General features: G+C 48.5%; 1 long non-coding RNA gene across 1 annotated transcript; it reads left to right on the forward strand.

Annotated features, from left to right (window-relative positions):
• The first annotated feature begins 7,033 nt into the window (after nt 1-7,033).
• Nucleotides 7,034-13,991, forward strand: LOC121820560 (uncharacterized). The gene is made up of 2 exons (XR_006061100.2): nt 7,034-9,314; nt 10,901-13,991. It is a non-coding gene; the product is annotated as an uncharacterized LOC121820560 (long non-coding RNA).
• Nucleotides 13,992-14,001: the final 10 nt, after the last annotated feature.

Genomic DNA, 14,001 nt, shown 5'->3' on the forward strand with positions numbered 1-14,001 from the left:
GAGGAGCCCGGTGGGCTGCAGTCCATGGGGTCACAAAGAGTCAGACACATCTTAGCAACTAAACAACAACAACTGATTCTTAGATGCCAATGGAGGCTCAGAAGGATGTAACATGAGGTCACACAGTTAGTGACAAGCTGAACTGTGTGATTCCAACCCAGGCTGGCTGACCCTAGCTCTAACGTTGAACCAGGAGCCCCTCCCGTCTCTAAGCTTTCTCATGCACCCAGCCCAGGGCTCCCTCACTTGTCCTGCAGGAGGCTCCCTCTAGTCTACCCTGAGTCTCTCTTGCTTTGTTTCCCATTCCCCAGGCAGAGACCCTACGCCTCTGGCAGTCTCGGGCACTCCTGACCGTAGCCACCTTTTGGTTGTTCTCTCCTTCCCAAGCAAGAAGAATCCCATCCTCAAGGCCAGCAGTTTCAGATAAAGCCTTCATTCCAAGCCTCTTTCAGTTATCACTTTGTGTTTCAAAACTGGCTCCTCTCCACCTCCTCCCAGAGTCCTCCTTGGCCCTGACTGGGTGCCACCGTGCCCCGCCCCCCACCCCTGCTGGTGTGGCTTTCTCCTCCATCTCAGCAGCTACACAGCCTTGATCATCTAATGCTTTCAATCCAATTTATAGAAGTCATATAATTCAGCTGCTCTTTCCAACTGCTCTGTTCTAGTTCCTGGAGGCCCCACATGGTATGTTCTGTAGAGGTGATATTTCCTCTTGGTCTAGGATAATGGCAAGAAGGCAAGTTCTCAGGCCTGAAAAGCAAGCATTGAATTCTGCTTCGGTCACACCGACTCTGTGACTTCGGGGGAGTTTCCGACCCTGATGGACAGTCGGTTTCCTCTGCCTTAGTTCCCCAACCAGAGATGGAACCCAGGCCCCTGCAGTGGAAGCCTGGAGTCTTAACCACCAGGGAATGTCCCAGTTTCTTTGTCTCTAATGCTCTTCTCCTTGGACTCTTATGAGGATCAATTGAGATAAGTGTTACATTCATTCCAAAAATATTTCCCTTCTGAGCAAGTGATACCCATTGAGCATCCACCTTTAGTTTAGTAGCTTACTATTAAGCAGATAAGGAACCTAGTGGCTGTATCTGACTCTCACAAGGGACTCGGAAAATGTGTGGTCCCTCCTCCCTCTTCAGACCGGGAACAATCTCTTTTCATTTATTTCGCTGGAAAATGTCCCATTTCTCTGCAGTTTCCCAGGAACAAGCAGTCTCTGCTGTGGTTTAGCAAATGAGTACATCCCTCCGCAGATGGCAGGCCTGAGATCAGAGAAGTACACCCCGGGTACAAAGTCACACGGCAGGCTGCTGGGTGGGTGTCGGGATGGCAGCAAATTGAGTTGAGACTCTGTTTGCCCTCCCTCCCCCGCCCCCCACCCCCTTTCATCCTGCTTGTGTCGGTCCAGGCTTTGCTGGGCTCCTGTTCTGCCCTCTCATCTTCTCCATTCCCATGTGCCTACATTTCTCCTGCTCAAGTCAAAAGGAGAACTGATTAATTTGTGTATCTGGGTAGCCCAAGGTCAGGGCAGGTGAGGCTCAAACAAGGCTTTAGGGCACCCACTGTCTTATCTGCTGCCCCCTTTGAGTCCCCAGTTCACATAGCAAGAATGATGACCCATGGCAGCTCCACTGCTGTTTCCCACACACTTAGAACCTCTGTGGGAAAGACCACCTTCCCCAGTAGATTCAGCACAAAACTCCAGGGAAGGCCTCTGATTGATCCTGCTGGATCACAGGCCTGCTTCGGCAGCATTAGCTGTGCAGGTAGGGATGGGTATTCTAATGGAATGTGTGTCTTCCTTTGGGAACTGGGGTGAGAGAGGGGCAGGGTCAGCTCCCCAGAACCTCACAGAATGAATTTCCCCTGGAAAGAGGAAAGAGTGGTGTGTTGCCAGAGGAGGGCTGCTGGACAGACAAACTCAGCAGATGATGCCCAAGGATGCCCTGACTTCCAAAGCCTCAGGTCTGTTCCCGCAGCTGCAGGTGGTGCCTACGCCTCTTGTTCAGAGAAGCTACAGGAGTGCGGTTGTTGGGGTCAGGAGGATCTGGGCACAAACTGTAGTTGTGAGAATTCTCTGGTGTTTTGGTGGTTAAGACTCAACGCTTTCACTGTCAGGGCCTGGGTTCAATCTCTGGTCAGAGAATTAAGATCCTATAGCTGTGTAGCATCACCCAAAATAAAAGGGAACAAAGATGAACAAATAAACAAACAAAAAAACCATACCCAGAACTGTGGGTTTGAAACTTTGTGACACTAAGCAAATTCCTCAGTTTTCTCATCTCTAAAATGGGGATAACATTTCCTAACTTCACAGAATTACTGTGGAGTTTGCACAAGTTAACTACTAACTTGTAGCCGAGGTGATTAATCTACCTCTGATCTCCTTGCCTTTGGTTCCTGACCCCCAGCTTGACCGCTGGATCCCAACTCCTGAACTCAGACCGGGTCCACTTGCACTCGGGGGCCCGCCCGCTCCTCCCAGCTGGATCGCATTCACAGAGGGTCTCACTCTGATCAAGGAGCAGAAGGTCTTGCCATGACCAGGGCTCTGTGGCTTTGTGTTTGTTTGTTGTTTCCACCTTGAAAAATGCGCTGGTTGTACGCTGTCACAGAACAAACAGAACCTTGATGTATGGGCCTCTATTTCCGTGCCTGATTCAATCAGTTAAGGCACATGTTCAATCATCTCCCTGTTACTAACAGCGCTCAGGGGTGGAACTTTCTCTTCCTCCATCCCTCCTTCCATCCTTCTTTCTTTCTCTTTCAACTAGTTTTCCATTAGTATGTGCCCTGTGCCAGGCTGCGGGTTACATGCTGGGGGCCTGGTGGTGAACAAAATGACCACAGACTCAGCTTCATAGAACTGACCGTCTAGCAGGGGATACACACACACACACATACACACACACACACATATACACACATGTCTTTTAAGTGTAGCAGACAGGATTGTATTGGATGTGGGGGAAAGAAACAGAAGAATCAAGAATTATTCCAATGTTTTGGGGATATCCCTAAAGTCCAGTGGTTAGGACTTGGCACTTTCACTGTGGGGGCCCAGGTTCAATCCCTGGCTGGGGAACTAAGATACCATATGTTGTGAAGTGAAGAGAGCGAAAAAAAAAAAAAAAAAGATTCCAATGTTTTTGGCCCAGCAAGTAGCAGAATGATGTTACCATTGTCTGAGATGGGGAAGACTGTGGGAACAGCAAGCTGAAGGTGGGGGAGATCGGGAGATCTTTTTATACACAGTGAGTTTGAATTTGTCTGTTAGAAATCCACAGGGAGGGACTTCTTTGGTGGTCCATGGTCAGGACTCTGCTTCCAATTGTAGGGGCTGCTGGTTCAATCCCTGGTCGGGGAACTAGAAGCCCAAATACTGCTGCAGTGTGGCAGAAAAAGGAAGAAAGGAAGAGAGAAAGAAAGGAAGAAAAAGAATCCACAGGGATACTCAGAGAGGAACCTGGAGGTTGGGGCAAGGTCAGCTCCAGGATGAGATGGCTGGGTGAGCCCAGAGAGGAACAGAGGATCAAGGCCTGCCCCAGGCCTCTGCAGACGGAGACTGGACCCTGAGGGAGGCCTCGTAAGGAGACCCAGAAGGAGCAGCCAGGGAGATGTAGTCATTGTCCTCAGTTTTGGTTTCCTTGTGTAACTAGGCATTAGTGGTTAATTGCCCTTCCCTCCTAGAGTGGGTGAGGCTCCGGGGGATGCAGTGAAAGTGCTCAAGACAATGTAAGGACATGTTAGCTAAAGATAAGCAGGTTTTCTCTGACCCATCTAAAGAATGGCTAAACCTGCCTTCTGGTTTTAGCTATGCAATGAGAGCATCTTAGGGATGGTTGGAGCCCTTCTCCACCAGGCACCTAGCACTGGGGACTGCCTGAGGCCCACCTCTGAGACTGCAGGCTTGTGCATCAGGCTTGGCGCCCAGAGCAGAGGCCTGGCCACCCTCAGGGGCAGGGCCTGGCCGAAGCCTGTGATTAAGGAGGGTGAGTGTCTCAAGTCCTTGTAATTGTGCTATTCAAGAGAAATGTGACCTCATTCTGTGCTTCTGAGCCCTGAAGCTGTCTCAGAGGCCTGGGGACAAAGGGAAAAGAGGCAGGTTTGCTGCATTTCAGCCTTCATAAAATGCTTAATTGTTGTAGGTCTGTCGTAAGTGTAGCAACTAGTATCTTTCAGTAGCCCGTCCCCTCTTAGGCACTTAACCATGCATGGGCCTCACTTTAGTCCCGACTAGCGCCTTCCCTGAAGTCGGACACGACTGAGCAACTTCACTTTCACTTTTCACTCTCATGCATTGGAGAAGGAATTGGCAACCCACTCCGGTGTTCTTGCCTGGAGAATCCCAGGGACGGAAGAGCCTGGTAGGCTGCCATCTCTGGGGCTGCACAGAGTCGGACATGACTGAAGCGACTTAGCAGCAGCAGAACCTTCCCTGGTGGCTCAGACGGTAAAGAATCCACCTGTAATGCAGAAGACCTGGGTTCAGTTCCTGGTGAAGGAAATGGCAACTCATTCCAGTATTCTTGCCTGGAAAATCCCAGGGACAGAGGAGCCTGGTGGTTGGTGTACGGTCCATGGAGTTGCAAAGAGTCAGACACGACTGAGCGACTTAACAGGGGAATAAGACCAGTTAAAAAATAGACAATAAATTCTTCTCAAATGGTGGCATTTGGAGGCCCACAGTTATCAGGGTGAGGGTTGTGTTTATGGGATGGAGGTGGCACAAGAAAACATTTTCAAGTCTTTGCCATCTGCCTGGGACTAGGTCAGAGTTGCCTCTATTTCCAATAAAACAAGTCCTCCCTGGATATTAAATTCATCTTGAGAAAGATCCATTTATTAATTAAATTGGCTCATTTAATTAAAAAATGACCCCCACACCTTTGGGAGCACTGGGCTGTGAGTAAAGATGGTGCCCTGTCCAGTGTAGGAGGGAGATGAAGAAATGAAGTGTTTCAGGGATGTCTTATGATGCTGGGTGCAAGTTATGAGGATCTCAGGATTTTAACAGCTTGGAAGAAGTGAGCTGGGCCAGTCAGGAGGAGAGGGAGGGCTTCCAGGAGGAGGTAGCAACTGAGTCTAGAGCGGTAAGTTGGATGGAATGAATAAAGGTGAGTGGTTGGTTTCTGGACAAAGGGTAATTTGAAGGTCATTTGCCTTGTGATTTGATAGATTCAGGGACTGAAGATACTTTTCTGATTATTCTGGGAATGAGAGGGTGACCCCTGGCAACCACATAATGTCTCTGGATTTAAGCCCATGGAGCTACTAACCACATCCTGGAGATGTGGTGTTTAAGCAAATTAGTATACATCAAAGAATTCTGAAGAGTTCAGAATGATGGGACAGTAGAAATGCAATGTATTATCATTAATTATATTACAGGTGGGGGAAATAGCTCTTGGCACTCAGATCCTAGGAGTTTTTGAACCTGGAATCCAATGCGTGCTGGATGACCTGGAGGTAGTGAACACAGAAGGGGTGCTGGATAAATAAAAAGCTTGTCTTCAATGAATGTATCTAGTTATACAGTCTTCAATGAATGTATCTAGAGTTACGCAATCAGAGAATCTCAAAAGAAGCTGTTTTCATTTTAGCATATATTCAGATTTAGTGATTCATGGTTTTTATATTTTTAATTTTTAAAATTTAGTTAATTTTATTTTTGGGTGTGCTGGGTCTTTGTCGCCATGCATGGGCTTTCTCTGGCAGTGGTGAGCAAGGGTGAGCTCACCCCTTGCTCAAGGGGTGAGCATGTGCAGGCTTCCCGTTGCTCTGGCTTCTTGTTTTGTGGCACAAGGTCTCTAGGCTCGCAGGCTCCAGTAGCTGCAGCTCACAGGCTGTAGAGTGCATGGGCTCCAGTAGCTGCAGCTCACAGGCTGTAGAGTGCATGGGCTCCAGTAGCTGTGGCACACGAGTTAGTTGCTCCTTGGCACGTGGAATCCTCCCGGACCAGGGATCGAACCAGTGTTCCCTGCATTGGCCAGTGGATTCTTAACCATTGGACCACCAGGTAAGTTCCTGATTTTTGTTTTGATTTTGACTCATGGTTGTGGGAATGGACACTGCCATCTTTTCCGTGCTTTGACCCTGGACAGGATAGTACAGTAATTTATATTTCTAGTCATTTCCCACTCCCTTCCAAACAACCTTCCAGAAACAGCTCAACCTTAACTCAACTCCCTAACCGTGTTCATCACTCCCTTTTGCAACTGTGATCACGGAGAAGCTTCTGGAATTAAAAGAATTCCATCATAACTCTGGAAATGATTGATGCTAATTAGTGTCCTGTGCCAGGCTCACAGATTGAGGGCGTTCTGCGTCTTGTCCCCTTAAGCCCTCTTGACAGCCTTACCCGGGCAATTTATGCAGGAGAACATTGAGACTCAGAGAGATGAAGTGGCTTGGTCGAGGTCACATTGGGAATGAGGATTAGAAATGGAATTTAAACCTGGTCTGCCTTATTCCACAGCAATGGCCCTTGACTACTTCCTGTGCTGCCTCCTAGGATAGAACCAAAGAGGGCAGAGAGATGTTCTCATCCCGAGCCTTCACTTTACAGGATTATCTGATATTAACACGGGACCTCATTTACTTCCAAATCCATATGGCCAGATTACTTTCACATGTGATGTTAGAGGAGGTAGAGGAGGCATGCTTGCTGTCAAGTCACTTCAGTCGTGTCCCACACTTTGTGACCCCATGGACTGTAGTCTGCCAGGCTCGTCTGTCCATGGAATTCGCCAGGGAAGAATGCTGGAGTGGGTAGCCATTCCCTTCTCCAGGGGATCTTCCTGACCAGGAATTGAACCTGAGCCTCTTGTGCCTCCTGCACTGGCAGGTGGGTTCTTCACTGCTAGGGCCACCTGGGAATGCATGTGAGTAGAAAGTTAAGAGGAAAGGAGGTTTCTTTTAAAAGACCCAGGAGAATATTTAAGTGCCTATCAAGAAATTTAGTTTTACAATAGCAAAACAGGTTCCTGACCATTCATTCAACAGCTCTTTATTTAGTGCCTGTGGAAACCATGCAACTCGGATTGGAACTCGAACCCCGTAGTCTTTTAACTGAGATGACACATCTGGTTTTGGCATTTAATGAAACTCAGGTTATTGAGGTCATATTGCAGAAAGAATGCAGTGGGAGACAAAGTGATAGGTGAGAAGTGGATTTATTGAGAGAGAAACACAGTCCACAGAGTGTGGGCCATCTTAGGTGGCCCCAAAACACAGGGTGCTTAGTTTTTATGGGTTTGGAATTTCACAAGCCTGTGAAACGAGCAGGAGGATTATTCCAACTATTTCTGAGAAGTGGCAGAGATTTCCAGGAATTGGACCACTTTCTGGCCTTTTACGGTTGGCCTCAGAACTGTCATGACACTGGTGGGTGTGGCATTTAGATGCTAACATATTACCATGAGCGTATAATGAGGCTCAAGGTCCAGTCCTCCACCATCTTGGATTTGTTGTTGTTCGATTGCTCAGTCATGTCTGACTCTTTGCAATCCCATGGACTGCATCTGGCCAGGCTTCCCTGTCCTTCACCATCTCAGGTCCATTGAGTTGATAAGCTGTCCAACCACTTCATTCTCTGTCACCCCCTTCTCCTCCTTCCCTCCAACTTCCCCAGCATCATGATCTTTTCTAATGAGTTGGCTCTTCGCATCAGGTGGCCAAAGTACTGGAGCTTTAGCATCAGTCCTTCCAGTGGATATTCAGGGTTGATTTCTTAAGCTCTAACCAATGTTTCTGTGTGGATCACAATAAACTGTGGAAAATTCTGAAAGAGATGGGAATATCAGACCACCTGACCTGTCTCTTGAGAAACCTATATGCAGGTCAGGAAGCAATAGTTAGAACTGGACATGGAACAACAGACTGGTTCCAAATAGGAAAAGGAGTACATCAAGGCTGTATATTATCACCCTGCTTATTTAACTTCTATGCAGAGTACATCATGAGAAACGCTGGGCTGGAAGAAGCACAAGCTGGAATCAAGATTGCCGGGAGAAATATCAATAACCTCAGATATGCAGATGACAGCACCCTTATGGCAGAAAGTGAAGAGGAACTAAAGAGCCTCTTGGTGAAAGTGAAAGAGGAGAGTGAAAAAGTTGGCTTAAAGCTCAACATTCAGAAAACAAAGATCATGGCATCTGGTCCCATCACTTCATGGGAAATAGATGGGAAACAGTGGAAACAGTGTCAGACTTTATTTTTTGGGGGGCTCCAAAATCATTGCAGATGGTGACTTCAGCCATGAAATTAAAAGACGCTTACTCCTTGGAAGGAAAATTATGACCAACCTAGATAGTATACTCAAAAGCAGAGACATTACTTTGCCGACTAAGGTCCATCTAGTCAAGGCTATGGTTTCTCCAGTGGTCATGTATGGGTGTGAGAGTTGGACTGTGAAGAAAGCTGAGCGCCGAAGAATTGATGCTTTTGAAATGTGGTGTTGGAGAAGACTCTTGAGCGTCCCTTGGACTGCAAGGAGATCCAACCAGTCCATTCTAAAGGAGATCAGTCCTGGGTGTTCTTTGGAAGGAATGATGCTAAAGCTGAAACTCCAGTACTTTGGCCACCTCATGGGAAGAGTTGACTCATTGGAAAAGACTCTGATGCTGGGAGGGATTGAGGGAAGGAGGAAAAGGGGACGACAGAGGATGAGATGGCTGGATGGCATCACCGACTCGATGGACGTGAGTTTGAGTGAACTCCGGGAGTTGGGAATGGACAGGGAGGCCTGGCGTGCTGCGATTCATGGGGTCGCAAAGAGTTGGACACGACTGAGTGACTGAACTGAACTGAACCAATGTTTGTCATGTCCTATGTCATTCTTTTAAAGGTGTGGTCTGCCTCCTCCCCTCCTATTTTGCTACTGTCAACCATGCATGAAGTCCTAGGGATATAGCAATGGGCAAGGCTTCTGGATAACTAGTGCCTATATAAACAAGGAAACAGATCCCTAAACCAACCAGGTGGACAAACAGTGATAAAGTTGATGAAGGAAGCAAATAAGGCAGCATGACATAGTGACGGGGCAGGGAGTGGTTGCTCTGCTGAGTTTGGTCAGAGACAGCCTCTCTGGGAAGGTCCTGTGCATCTGGTCAACCACAGAGCAGAAACAAAGGTGATGGCCCACATGGAGAAGAGGGAGAGGCCTGGGACTGGGCTCTGTGTGGAGCTAAAGCAGAAGGTGAGGGTGGCCTCCAAGCAAGACCAAGAAAGAGTAGCCCAAGGGGAGGAGGAAAACCCGAGGCATCGGGGACCAGGAAGCCAAGATTATTGTTTCAACAAAGGAGTGCGTGGTAAGTGTGCTTTAGAGGCTGTCTCTCAGGCTTGGGAAAGTGGAGGCCACTGTGACTTGAGAAGAGGAATTCCCATGGAAAGTTTGTCAGGCTGTCCAATGGAGACAAGTGCTGGACTAGTGGTTTGGAAAAATCACGAGAGGTGAAGATAACTCCTCCAAGGAGCTTTGCTGTGAGTGTTGTCAGAGAAATGGGGCAGAAGCTGGAAGGGAGTGTGGGGTCGAGGGAAGGGGTGCTGGCCAGTCTCCCTTCAAGACCCGTTCTCTGCTCATGTTCTGCGCTGGAGGCTGGGAGGGTGACGCTTCTGCACTGCATCACCTGAACTCTTCTGTTAGCATGCACCAGACGGCTTCAGCCCAGGGAAGGCAAAGGCAGGAGAGTCGAATGAAGGCTGCAGATAAGGGAGGTCCATGTTCTGCCCGGTACTCCTCCCTTGCTGCTTCTGCATCTGGTCTTGGGGCAGGAGCTGTGTGCTCTATGCCTGCAGGTCCTTCTGGGCTGCCCTGCCTCCTTGGCTCTCAGAACACTATTTCTTCCCCTGGCTCCCTCTGAGCTAGGAGTTATCACACCCACTGAGCTTGGTTTGTCTCTGGGTGCCCAATATCCTTGATTCTTCCTTCAACTTTGTAAGTAGTCCTTTCTTTGATGTCAGTTGAATCCTCTACGCGAATTCTGTTTCCCTGCTAGAACCTTAACTGATGCAGTGGTGTGCTTCCCCTCCCTCCTTCTCTTCATTTCCCCCCTGCTTCCTTCCCTCTCTCTCTTTCCTGAAGGAAGTTATTAGAACATGTGTGTATGTGCGCAAAAGAGAATGATAAGGCAGAAAGGGAGAAGGTGCTGATGCTGAGAGAAGCAGGATACTTCCTGGTGGAGGCCCTAGGCCTGCTGGAAGGGATGGCTCCAGAGTCCAAGCAGCAGGTGGTGCCTTGGGCTGGCTGCAGGAGGAGAGGCAGGGAGCAGAGGCACGGGCAGGAGGATGGGCAGATTTGTTCTGACGGCTTCTAGTTTCTCAAGGAAGGGTGCACCAAGGACATCTGCTGAGGGGTGCAGGGGCGCTTGGGGAGACAGAGAAAAGTATAGGACAGCCATCCCTGAGAACAGGAAAATAAACTTTCTAGGAAAGGTTGGTAGGCTTGCCAGGCACGAAGAGTGCCAATTTGAGGTTTGTGGTCATGAATTTAAACAGCAGCCATCAGCAAGGCTGCGCGCTTTTCCCCAGCACCCAGCTGCTTGAGCACAGGCTTGGAGAAGGTAGAGGGTAGGGTTTTACAAGGGCTTGGATCCGGCCAGGTGCAGATGGTGGGGAGAGAAGGGTGGTTTATGGAGGGGATTCACTGGGCAGTGATAGTCATGGTGGAGCATGGAATCTGCATGGGGTAAGAAGGGAAGGAAGGCCATGAGCAGGTGTTAGTGGAAATGGATGGGGTTTTGATGTAGCACAGAGGTGGAGGGGCTTCCTAAGTGGCTCAGCAGAAAAGAATCCGCCAGCCAAGGCGGGAGACATGGGCTCAATCTCTGGGTTAGAAAATCCCCTGAAGAAGGGAATGACAACCTACTCCAATGTTGTTGCCTGGAAAATCCCACAGACAGAGGAATCTGGCCAGCTATATAGTCCATGAAGTCGCCAAGAGTCAGATACTACTTTGTGACTAAACAACAACAGACGTGGAGAGGAAAGTCACAACAGAAGACTTGGCGTGATCGGGAGATTTTGGTACAAGAAGCCACAAAGTTGGGGAGCACATGGTGGACTCCAGCGGCTTCAGAAGGACAAGCAAGAACTTGGAAGCAGAAGAGGATAAATGGTTGGTTTGGACAAGGTCACTGGGAGCAAGGAGGGTACCCTCATCACCTCCCGGCCTTCCTTGGACTAGTTTCTCCCTGCATCTCCCAGAATAGTCCTCTCCTGCCATTTGGCCTGAAAAGGCTGTGACAATTTGTGTGTCTTCTGTTTCAGGCTGAGAAGGCAACTTGTCAACGAGGCTCCTTCTTGTGACCTGCCCCAGAGCTGGTTCCCACCATATGGTGCAGGTGGTGGTGATGTCTCTTAGAATGAACACGTAAGGCCACAGGGCTCAGTGTCTGTGAACAGAGGCCCTGGTTTCTTCACCTGTAAAATGCAATCCATCCTTTGTTCATTCAAACACATGTTAAGCACTGCTGTATATCAGGTCTATCTGCTTTATTTCCTCTACCCTTCTCAGCCATCCTGAAGGGAGAGACTATTTATTCTCATTTTTTCAAAGGAGGAAATAAAAGCTCAGGGAGGTGAAAAACTTGCCCAAGGTCATACAGAGTCTATCTGAATCCAAGAAGACTCACTGTCTAGTCAGGGAAACAGGCAGGGAGAGAACCAAAGATAAGTGATCTATGCAAAATTCTATGGAATATGGAAGTTAGCGATTGCTTCTATTGTGGGAAAGGGGGTGGGTGGAGGGGCATGTGAACCAGAGCTACAGGATGGATAGAAATGCATTTTGGGATGGGGCTTCTCTGGTGGCCCAATGGGTAAAAGTCCACCTTGCAATGCAGGGGACACAGGTTCAATCCCTCATCAGGGAACTAGCATTCTACATGCCACAGAGCAACTAAGCCTGCATGCTACAAGGGAAGATCCTACATGAACACAATGAAAAGAGAAACGCACGTGGGGTGTTGGAGAGAAAGGACCGTGGGCAGAAATGACAGCTGGAGCAAAGGCGTGGTGACAAGACGCTATACAGCGTGACCCAAGACTTGCATAAAGGCAGTGAGGATCAGCAGTTGAGCGGGGCTCCTAGCCTTGCCTAGAGCCCCAGAGTTCAAGGCTATGCTTAAAGGAACCTACAAACCTCCTGAAGTTGTATCACAATGCATATTGGGATGGGGCTTCTTGTGAGTAGACATGTATGACTTATCTGGAAAGATCATTTTATTTTCATTATATCCTTAAATTGAGACACTGACTCAAAAACGTCTTGGGTAGTAGATGCCTTGAAGAGAAATATAGGGCCTGGAAATGAAGGACCTCATAGGCCTTCTTTCAGGAATTCATACTTCCCTCTGAGGTCATCAGAGGCTCAAGGGATGGGCCTCAGGAAGACAACACAGGTGACTTTGAGCTCAAATCAAAGTCCTTTTATAAGTGATAAAAGGATATACTGTTTATTGCTCTATTCCCAGAGTCTGGCAGAGCACCAAACACATACTGGGGGCTCAGTAAACATTTGCTGAATGAATGAATGACTACGTGGTTGAACGGGCACGCGAGTGTGTAATAACAGAGCTCACCTCTCCAGGGCAGCTCCATGAATTTCCTGGACAACGTAACTGCAGGTGAAATCCAGGAAGCCAAAGTTCTCCCTGCACAGTCCTAGGTTCTAAGACAATACTACGGAGTCCTGAGTTGGGGGTGAAGGTGGGAAGGGGAGGTTGGTGGGTGTGGCAAAGAGGCTGTGGCCACACCTGACTCCTCCCATATTGCCCCAAAGTGTCTTTGGAAGAGCAAAGGATGGAAGGAATAATTTCTTTCCTCCTTCAATACTGAACCCATCAGCTTGCCCTGTTGACTCTGTCCCCAAAACGTGTCCTCCATCCCCTCTATTTGCTCTGTCTCCTCCTCTCCCTCCCTACTCCTGCCCCCACACTTCGTCTGGACTGTTGCAGCAGTCTCAAACTCAGCATCTCTGCTTCTGCCCCTGCCTCTTGACCATCCACTGTCCGTGTGGTGGCCACAGGAATTTTAATTTTATTTGGCCCAGCCTTGGGCTTCTGGGATCTCAGTTCCCGGACCAGGGATTGGATCCAGGCAACAGCAGTGAAAGCCCAGAACCACTAGGCCACCAGGGAACTCCCCAGAGGAGTCTTTTCTTTAGAAAAATATTTACTAGGCTACACGGGTCTTAGTTTTGGTGTGTGGGATCTTTAGTTGCTGCATGTGGGATGTAGTTCCCTGACCAAGGATCGAACCCAGACCCTGTGAACTGGGAGCACGGAGTCTTAGCTACTGGACCACTGGGGGAGTTCCACCCCCAGAGGAAGCTCTTAAAACACCTCTCAAGGAATGTGGTTTTCCTTCCACGTACTTAGAGAGCTGTGCTTCCAAAACTTAAAAATTCATTCAAGTCACGTGGGGCTCTTGCTAAAATCCAGGTTGTAATTCAGTTGATCTGGGGTGGGGAGACTGCATTGCTAACAAGCTTCCAGGCGATGTAGTACTCTTGGACCACACTAGGACTAACAAAGACTTAGAGAAAAACCCAAACTTCCTGCCCATGTCTTCCTGTATCTGACCTCTCTCCAGCATTCCCACGTCATCTCTAACCCCTGTTTTGCTCCCACGCCACGCGGTGGTAGCCACACTGGCCTTCATTCTGTTCCTGGAGTGTGCCTTCCTCAGGGCCTTTGCACGTGGTGTTCCCATTGCCCAGAATGCCCCTTTCTGAGAGCTCCAGCTGGCTGGTTCCTTTTCTTTACTTAGATCTCAGTTCAATGATCCTTCAGATAGTACTACTTTGACCACTTCATCTAATGAAGCACTTCATCCCCTGGGAACTTGCTATCACTGTTTGCTTTCTCCCCCTTCATAGCACTTATCTTTCTGCGAATTTATTTTGGCAATGTATTTGTTGACTTGTTAATTAGTGGTCTTCATTCTCACATTTGTTCCACGTGAATAAAGACTTGGTTTTTCTTGTTTGTTGGTCTG

This window comes from Ovis aries, chromosome 11, assembly GCF_016772045.2.
Source record: "Ovis aries strain OAR_USU_Benz2616 breed Rambouillet chromosome 11, ARS-UI_Ramb_v3.0, whole genome shotgun sequence".
Lineage (NCBI taxonomy): Eukaryota > Metazoa > Chordata > Mammalia > Artiodactyla > Bovidae > Ovis > Ovis aries.